This window comes from Idiotropiscis lumnitzeri, chromosome 5, assembly GCF_059441095.1.
Source record: "Idiotropiscis lumnitzeri isolate Australia: NSW breed Sydney's pygmy pipehorse chromosome 5, RoL_Ilum_1.0, whole genome shotgun sequence".
NCBI classification, from domain to species: Eukaryota; Metazoa; Chordata; class Actinopteri; order Syngnathiformes; family Syngnathidae; genus Idiotropiscis; species Idiotropiscis lumnitzeri.
The window spans coordinates 25,139,153-25,149,719 of NC_142395.1; positions in this window are offsets into that span (position 1 = coordinate 25,139,153).

Below are 10,567 nucleotides of genomic sequence, written 5' to 3' on the forward strand. Positions count from 1 at the left end.
CCTACTCCCTCCTGGCATGCCATGACTCCACTCTCTGCTTTATAGGTAATTTATTCAGCTGAATAATTAAAGGCCATTTGGCAGCAGAAAGCACGAATAGCAATAAGGTTCGTTTCACTTTTGCAGGTACAGTAAAGCCAGAGTGCCCACAAGCAAAGTTGTATCCAAGATGTTATTTGAGAAGATCCTGGGTGGTGATTAAAAAAAAAAAAAAAAGTAAAAGAAACTGCTGATGGAAGTATAAACTATAAACCACACTGGAAGCCATGAGGTCAAAGGTCAGATGGAATCCTTGCTGAATCCCTAATTTGCATCAAAATCAGGCTAAATAGGAGCGCACGTCCGAGTACGCCGTGCATGACATGCGGAAAAAAAAAATTTAGACTCGCTGGAATTCATGCATGACATTGGCACGTAAGTTGTAATATCTTCACATTTGGGTGACCTAATTAGTCGTGTGTGTGACTGAAGACCGCATTGCACCCCCCCCCCCCGAACGTGCGTCAACACACATATACACGCACACACACATGCAAACATATTCGCACACAATAAGAGTGCTATTAAAATATTTTAATATGTATAAAACTGAGTCATAGGTCAAGCAAATTATTTGGACTGGAAGTAGAGACATGTTAAAATGGCCCAAAAATTTGCAAAACATAAAGCGAAATAAAACTGGCCAGATAATGTTTACATTTTTTTAATCAAAGATACAAGCAAACCTTTCTAGGTGATTTTTTTTTTTTTGCTTATTCGAAAGCTGCCTTAATTTTTTTCTCAAGCGCATAATAATAATAATAATGATAATCATAATAATAATAATAATAATAATTAACAAAATAGTAATAATAATCATAATATTCACAATATTCACAATAATAATAATTTGTAATGCAGTCATATTTTGCATTTTATCATATTCATGAATTAAGGATTTGATTAAAAAAAAGGTGGAATATTTTTCTAAAAAAAAAAAATCTGCAATATGCAAGCTTTTATAGGACAAACTTAAAAACAAAAATAGAAAATATCTCAAAAACCTGATGTGAAGAAATAAATAAATAAATCAGCGTCAAAAATACGTTAAAGGACGCATGAAGTCATCTCTGATTAAAAATGTGTTGTTGACCAGATTAATTAGCCAACAAGCCCTAACAAAACTTCCGAAACGTCACGGCAAAATAACTGCAATTGCCGTAAAAAAAATAAAATAAAAAAATACTACTCGTCCAAATATAAACCTGATGTTGCACATAGTTTCAAATAAATTCCCTCGCCAATGTAGAGCAATGCACACAAATGTTCTCAGTAGGACATGAACGCAATTAGGTGGCACGCAAACATTGCAGACGGCCTCTGACCCCACTTGATTATCGTGCAAACACAATGATTTTACCGTCAAACACCGCAACACTTGCTCCCGGTCATCTACGCCACACAATGGCCGTAAATGTGTTATGTTTCATCCTAGAGGAGCGCTCAGTAGTGAAAAAAATAAAAATCCGAATTTACAGCAGCACCCAAGTGAACACCTGCAAAGATAAAGCCAACTCCTTGCTATATTAAATACTCAAGCGAGGATGTGAGAAATGATGAAAGCCTCAGACCTCAAGCTGTGTGTGACATTTAGAAATCTTCATGAGTTCCACTGTTATTGACAAAGTCACAATAATAATACAGTGTAATAGTATTCCTATGTCAGAATTTGCATTTGATGACTTTGTAGCTTCCATTTCCTCCCAGTAATAACATTTCAACATGAAATTAGTGATCTCCTGTTGATATCCTGATAAATGCTGTCTGCCACTATCTTTCTTTTCTCCCCCCACTTTTTCAACACGTCTGCCACTTGATTTTGTTGCTCTTGTTTTTTTTTTTATTCGAGTTCATTCTCGAATTCTCTCCCCCCCCCAAAAAAATGACAGGCGCTTGAGCAGCTGAAGAATATTGAACACGCCGCTCACAACTGCAGTCATTGTCATCATAGCAACTGTGAGTTTGATTTTTATTTGGCATATGCCGGTTGTGAAATTCATCGAAGTGACGCCCTCACGTATTTGCGATGTAACGCTTAAACAACGGCTCACTCATAGAACAGCTCCAAGTATACATTCAGACGTGAGTCACAGTCCTTTTAACACGGCAACAACTTTGCTAATTAAAACAGAACAGACCTAAGAGAAAAAAATATATATTTATTTAGCGTATTTTCGGAACCATAGAGCGCCCCTAGTGGTGAAAGAAAAATCCAAATCCGGAACATGGTAATTAAAATCGGTAGATTTACAAATCTTAAGACTGAAAACTTTTCCTGCAAGCACGGATAACTTGTCCGAGTTTTGCTTTGATTTACAAGGTTTGGATTAAGGTGAAAATGTTCATGACAACTGATTTGACATTTGACCAACCTTGGCCATGTTGGGTCAGATATCCTTTTGGTTTTGGAACAATTTAACACATTAGTACCATGAGACTAGCAGCATTGTGTGAACATGTTTCCGGGCGGCGACTCGTAACTGATGAACCTGCGTGTGCGCGAGTGTGTGTCTGTGTGCCGGAGACAGAGAAAGAAAGATATAAATTTTTTAGCCACATCCAAGACTTCATTGATTTTTAAATATGTCCTTGCGGGCCCGGTTCACTTTGATGTGGTGCTGGTTGTGCCTACAACGCAACAGTAGTCAGCCAGGATCGTGAGGAAATAATTGAAACAGACACATGGATAGACAGACACACACACACGCAAACACACTAAAACGTGTGTGTAATCCACAGGCATTTGTTCCCAGAAATTTCACTTTCCAATAAAACTTTTGCTGCATTTGTTATTGTATGATGCTGAAGTAAAAATTCTCACGTTCTCAGACCGAGAGGCAAATATAAATATTTTAAGTCAACATATAAAGACCGCCAAGAGCGCTACACCAACCCAAACATACTTGGACCCAATGTACGTGTTTCAACCCACACACTGGCTGCTTTACTTGTACAGCCAACATACCGAATATGCATGATGCAAGTTATTTTTTTTTGTGGGTGACAACCAATGTCTTAGAATCGGTTTGTTATGTCTCCAATCCTTTGACTTCCTTTTCAATTACATTTTCTCAGTAAAACAATGCAGGGCGCAATCATGATATACCGAATGATTTTCAAATAATGCCTGGATATAATCTGGAAAAAAACAAAAAATTAAACGACCAAACAAAGAGGTAAAGTATTCCATAAATATAGATGCAGGATTCATCTTTGTTAATTATCCAAAAAAAAATCAAATATACTTACGGATATATTTGGATCAAATCATATAATTTTTTTAATATATATTTACCGTCTCTTTTGTAAGATTTGAGACAGGAAACTCTGCACCAACAAGGATCGAAAGAAAGCACAGGACTAAATCGAAGCCAACTGATGTGAAAACGAGAAACACAAGTGCATGGGGGAGCTGATTGGTACACTTGACACAAGGGACCGATCTGACAAGAACAGGTAGACTTGAAACTTAACGAGACAGTCAAGAAAAAAGGGCCTATGCAATCGGAAGCAAATCAACTAAAACGCAACATGACATATTTGGGGTCCATATTACCTCCCACAGCAATGGCATTTAAAAAAACGTAATTATTTGCACACTTTTTAGTTCAAAGTACTCGACACACACGCGCAATAATACAAACTAGAGGCTGACATTTTTTCAGGAATCAGGTTCGCGAGAGCATTTGTGACCATAAAAACGAGGGAATGCCAAAATGTTCATGCCTACCGTTTAATTTATTTTAATGTAGCTGACCTCCAAAGTGGGAGCGGTACGGGAGTGGGAGTCATTCTGGACAGGAGCAGGAAATGATGGGAATCGTTTTCACCATGTAACACAAACTCGACACTACTGCCCTCTATTGGTAGTAGCTGTAATTGGACACGAGGCTCTTATCTAGATTGCCTATTTAGTATATTACAAGAAAGTGGAAGAGCAGAATGTGCAAGAATCTATACTGGGCTGCTTTACTCACAATGATCCAATTAGACGGGAGGAAACTGAAACTCAATTAATGACCTGACATTTGCACATGCAGGATGTGGACGCGTACCGCTGTGAGCATGTCGGTGTCTACCACTCTGTCAGCGTGTTAGCACTTGGCTCGAGTTTAAATAAGCCGAAATAAATGCGGAATAATCAGCACCATGAATTCAGTTGGAGGAAGAGCAAAAATCAACGCACATTATCTTGAAACAAACAGGTTGTCGCATTTTGCACCCCTGATGGAGATTAAAATACGTTTTGGTTTTTTTTTGTCTGCTAGAAATATAGTTTAACACACTTGTGAAGATAGTTGATCACCTAAAAACGACTTAACAAGCAAGCTCTTTTCACCACAGCACCATCTATTGGATGTGGTGGCCGAGTTGTTCCTGCGGCTTAATAACCAGTTTACCATCGGTTCTGTATGCTGCCCCGTAAAGCATCATGGTGTTATTAGAGTTAAGCGCTATGTCTTACATTAAATTGGCAGTTTATCCGTGTCATCCTCCCACAGACAGACCTGCCACAAGCTCATCCCTGTGGCGATCATAAAAAAAAAAAATAAAAAAAAAAAAACCTCCATCTGCCATATCTCAGGATGCCTTGGCCGACCGCGACCCAATCCATATCCTCCGGCCTCCATCTCCCGTAGTAATCTTTCTTCCCTTCTTTTTAGTTCACCCCTATCCTCATATTCCTCATTGCCTCCGCCCATTTCCACAATTCTCATTTCTCTACCGGGCTCCAGTGAAGCATTGTCCTTCATGACGCCACTAAATCACACCGGATTCGCACCGTCAACTATCGTCGGTTTCGCCACTCACTTGGATATTGCAAGCTTTGGGCCCACTGGAATCCACGACGGTTTGTTTACGAGGGTCTTTTTTGCTACCATAAGCAGGCACAACCTGAGATTATCGTCAGCATGGCGCAGAGGATATAAATGGACCCTCTGTTGCATGGCCAGCGGCTCGCACAACCTGGAGGTGGGACAAGAGTATGGGATTGTTTGGGAGATGAATAAAACTACAAATCAAAGCATTATGCCGAATATAAATGCAATAATGAGCAGAGCGTAAGAATACGTCCACATGTAGAAATGCACAGTGGTTCTCAAATAGTGGGGCGGGCCCCCAATGTTGAGGGGGTGGTGGGGGTGAACCTGGGGAACATGCTTTTTTTCGCTGTACTACAATAAAGTGCAATTGCACATCCACTCCAGTAGGTGGCAGTGACGCACTCATAGCCCATTGTGTGCAGCAAATGTTAACTCCACGGTGTTGGTTTGTTTTGCAAGAAAAATGCTATTACTTATAGTTGCAGCGGAGAGTGGGTGGCTAGGGGGGGCAAAACAGAAAATAATTGAGAAGCTGGTATAGCCCATCGACTTGCAGAAAATGCGATATAAAATTGTGGTTGTTTCACCCATTTACAGCTATGACAATTATTTTTCAACTGGCTCTCTTGCAAAAAGACGACAGCCGCTTTGAGCGACTTTAAAAGCGAAAGCACTTGGCCCCTTTTGTCAGGGTCAGAGTTTAAAACCCACCCCCCTCCCATCTGCCCACGTAAAAACCCCATCACATCAAAAGCACGGTGAGCAAGTCAACAGTGCATCGAAGCCTTATCGCTAACCACAAAAAGGAAAAAAAAAAAGTACAGGCTGAACGGATACCAACAAAATATCTCCATCTCCATCTGAAACTTTCACCACACTAGCGTAGCGCCACAGCCAATCATCAACATTTCACATCAAAGCAAGCTGTTTTTCTCAAAAATACGCCGTCAGCAAGACGAGTGAACAACATTCTACATAAATGAAACATAAACTTGGCGATGTTTTGCCCACAGCTCATGAGTTCATGTTTACCGTACCTTAACCAGGCCTGTCAGTCTGTAAAAACAAAATTGTCCATCTCTCGCATCCAGACGCTCATCGGGTGTTGTATCTGCTCCACATGTGTCCTGTCAAAGGGGGTACAAAACTCAAAATTGTACGCTGAGTTTATCTCACAGAAGCTTTCTGGAGTACACGCAATATGTCATGGAACGGTTCTGTCTCAAAATTACTCACAAGCTATCTTTATTCGACTTTATTCCTTTTGCTACGCCTCTTTGAATGATGTTACCGATCGAAACATTTCTCCCTGACATGTTAAATTTGTCCTGTAATCGGCGTCACTTCTTCTCCGATTCCGCCACAGCGCTCGATAGTTTTGTGCCCGAGTCCGCTATATCATTAAAGTTTGTTGTTGCTCATACTCGCAGTCTTACTGCTTTTTATTTGATTGTTTTGTTTATAGTCTTGGCTTGGAGTCATTTTTAAATATTTATGTTTGCTGTATGACATTTAAAAGTTATGACCGGCGTGTCGTGAACTACTTTGTATGCACGGTACAGTGCCCGGCAGTTGATTGGCAGCCAACGCAGGGTGTGGACCTCAGCATATTTTAAAGTGGAACAATTCAATGCATCTTTTGAATTGGTGGGATTTAAACCCACACATGCCAAGTCCGATTGTTGATGGCCTGTCCATTACACCACTCAACCACGGCTACTAAAGTTCAGCGGTGGGCAGTCAAGGACTTCAAGGCCTTCTCTGCTGGCCTGACATAATCAAGAAAATGAATAATCATATTCTTCACATTGATGTCATTTATATCCTAGTGTTGCATTTTTAGCTGAAAGTTTTTATCCAATCGTTTTTGCGCTGGCTCGTCTTGCCAGGCAGATTTCACAATACCAGTAGCTTGCACGATTTGTCCGAGATACAATCGTGCGGGCATCTGTTCTGTCAATGTCGCTCGGATTTCAGATTTGATAGACAGTTGCGATAGCCAATCAGATCACGAGTTGGTTACAGTGAGCCTTTTCGATGGCCTTACGAACATGTCTTGTGATTGGATACGCACTCGTGAGGGGGCAGCGCAAGGCGGAATCAACACACCTGAAAGTCGTTACTGGCAACCGTTCAAAAAGCTAAAATATATTCTTGTTTTGTTTTTTTTAACCACAATGGCCAAAGGAGGTAAACGTGTGGATTTAATTGCAGATACACTTGCGAGGACATTTTCAAGACGGACCTTTCATGAGAAGTGTAAGTGTGTTTCTGTTTATTATTTGTCCACCCGTAAAGTTAACATAACAAAGGCAGAAAAATTAGAAGAAACAAGCAATGCTATTAGTATTCCGCAGGTGTGCTTTTGAGTCTATGAGATGTCCAAACTCTTGAAGGCCGGACCAACCTCTCTTCACACACATTAGGGAAGCCTACCTTACTAGTAAATCAATAATTTGGTACGATACGTTAACAGATTCTGATGACAGAGTAAGACCGTAGTTTCTTCGTCTTGGCCTGCTCGTCTATTTAGTTATTTGGTACCTCAAGAAAAGGGAGAGGCTTGTTTTTTTCCCCCCCCACACATTATTAAAGAGAATGACTTGTCAACATGCATGAAAACAACAGTGTTGCGCTCAAACATTTCTGATGGTCATGGTTTATCCTTGGCTGCAGGGTTCTGGCAACGGTGCTTTTAAGGGCACCCAGGGAGAAGAGAGAGAGAGAGAGAGAGAGAGAGAAAACATGTCAGGTTGAAGAGCGGTAAAGAGAGGGTAAGAGATTCATTAGTGTTTGCCACTCGTTCCATTAGTATAGGCAGATGGGGCTTTTACTTTTCCCATTGTTGTTCTCGGCTCGCACAAATCTAAGCGTCGGGCAGTTTTTGTCTCTTTAGTTCACCATACGTGAGAGCTTAATAAGTAGGAAGAGATAAAGCAAGGTGTCCAAATAACAAAAAGACTTTAATAAAAGGACGGCCAAGCGAGACTCTATGTTCTATTCTAATGGGCTTAATGGGTTTTACAGATGGTTACTGATGATATTCCGCCTTCACCTTGCTTCTATACGCGCACACGCACTCACCCCCACACACGCACACACACACAAGGCCTGCATACGCCTTGGCTAAACATGTCTTAAAACTTCTGCTGTGTGATAATAAAGCACAAAGTTTCAAGAGTGACACAAACATGAAGACGACATAAATGTTTTGGCTACATAGGTAATTGATTTTTGTGGTCATTTTTTAGTTTCACTTCATAAATCTGCCTGATGTCGACTACTATGAGGACATGCCTTGCATCTTCTTTTCAAAGTTTACCTCATCTAGCTAAGACTAACACCAGATGTCTTAATAAGGACAGTAATGGAGAGAACATATTAATTACAATTTTTCAAAGAAAGTACCTCTTGCTGCAATTGTGTCCACCCGTGTGCGCACTTACGACTATTTAATGACAACTTATCACTTAAATAAAATTGACTGTTACTCAGGATTTGACGCCTGATATTGATGCACTTATGACAGATGAAAGATGATTTCATTCTAATTGTCAAGCAAAGTAAGCCTACTTCATATGAAATTGCGTGTGTGCCACCTTTGCACGGTGAAGAATGCAGCTGTTAAAAATGAATATCTCCAGTAGAAATATTTTAAGGCTGAATATTCAAAAATTCAAAATGTGGGTCGCCACTCTGAGAACCCGAAATAATAATCAGTGGATTTCACACGAAGGCCTCGGGGGAAGTCGTACTTAGTCCAACTTGAATAAATCCCCCTCATATTTATGACACAACAGCTGGAGAAATAACATATAGAAAGACTTACATACTACTGAGTGTTGGACAAGCAGCTTCTCTTGAAAGGTCCGTCTTGAAAATGGCCTCGCAAGCGTATCTGCAATTAAATCCACACTACTCCCTCCTTCGGGCATTGTGGTTTAAAAAAGCAAGAATATATTTTAGATTTTCGAACGGTCGCCAGTTACGACTGACGGTGTGTTGATTCGGCATAGCACCGTCCCCTCACGAGTGAGTAGCCAATCACAAAACCTTCAACGTAAGGGAAGCGAGAAGGCTCACTGTAACCAACTCGTGATCTGATTGGCTATCACAACTGTCTATCAACTGTAAAAGCCCCCTTGAGACACAGAACAGGCGCCTGCACGATTTTATCTGAATGCCTCGGATGACTAGTGTGTGCTACTGGTATTGTGAAATCTGCCTGGCAACACAAGCTAGCTGAATTATGACTGGATAAAAACTCTCACCTAAAAATACAATACTAGGATAAAATAAGATGATGATTTCCTGATTGTTAGGCCAGCAGAGAAGGCCTTGAGGGCCTTGACCGCCCACCACTGGAAGAAGGCTGTCATCAACAAAATGAATGATTATCGCTTTTTAGTCCTTTCAGTCCCGCTTCATGTGACGCTTTTTTTCCCTTCTCACTTTTTGACTGATGACTCAATCAAAAAAAAAGTTGGCTGTCAGCGAAGACATCTCCAAAAAGAACTTGCCACCTCATCTTGACAGAATCTCAGAATATTCTGCCAAAGACAGGCGAGCGAAACGCTGTCCGCCCTCCCTCAGACCTCACACTGTGACATTTTCCCTCTGAGGTATGTAACCTTTATCGGGAAGCAGAGTCCACTGTTGCTTCAGCTAACTACCGATCCTCTCCCGGGGAGCTCATTAGCCAGTCACACTCTCAACGGCCGTTACCCAGACACTCGAGCAATTAGAATCTTCGCAAATAGAAGCGCTACCTGAGGACAGCTGGCAGGCGGGGAGCGGCCAAGAGGCCAAGTGATGAAAGTGAGTGTGACCCTTGGATGACACAGTGTCTGGGTCTTTGTGTGTGAACATGTCTGCTGCTTCAGGAGCGCTGTGAGCTTTGACTGTCCCCAGAATTCTGGAAAATTTACTAATGAATCCCTTACAAATAGTCAGGCGTGAACTGCTCAGTCATGAAATGTGAAATTAAACAATCATGTAGATCTTTAGACATTCTGCACTTTACTTTTACACAACGGCGGGGATCACTTAAACAAAAACAGTCCCACACAACGTGCTTATCAGCCCATGACATGAGCAGCTATACGCTGGGTGAAGATCCAGTGCCACTTTCAAGTACACAGACTAAAAACGCTCTCATGCGGAGGCATTATGATAAAGAAACATACACATTCTGACGTCGCTATGTGATCATGTCAAAACCAAAAAGGTAGAAGAAGAAAATAAGGACAAACAAAAGCTAAGACCACAAATTTTTGTTTATGCTTTTACCATATTTCCAGCAAATTGGACATTAATTATTTCGATTCATCGATTCTGAAATCTCATCCCGTGAATTTTAAGACATTGTTGTCAGGTAAAGTATACACTTGAGGCCATTTTTCAAGATTAATGTAGTCCACGGATTGAAGAGTGTTAATTTTAAAGTCACAGCAACCTTGTTCAACTTTGTCCTTTGGGGAAGTTCACAGTTCACAGTTCACAGACAACTCATTTACTACCATTGACGACTAAAGACGTCAAAGATCCATTTTTTTAACTCGGCTGAGAATTAAATGAATAGTGGACCTGACTGAGAGTGCCTCAACAATTCTAATTTGATACACTGAACACAAACTTAGTTTCTTTCTAATATGATAAAAAAAAGATCCATTAACAGTAGAGAGCAAAAATGACCATTTTTA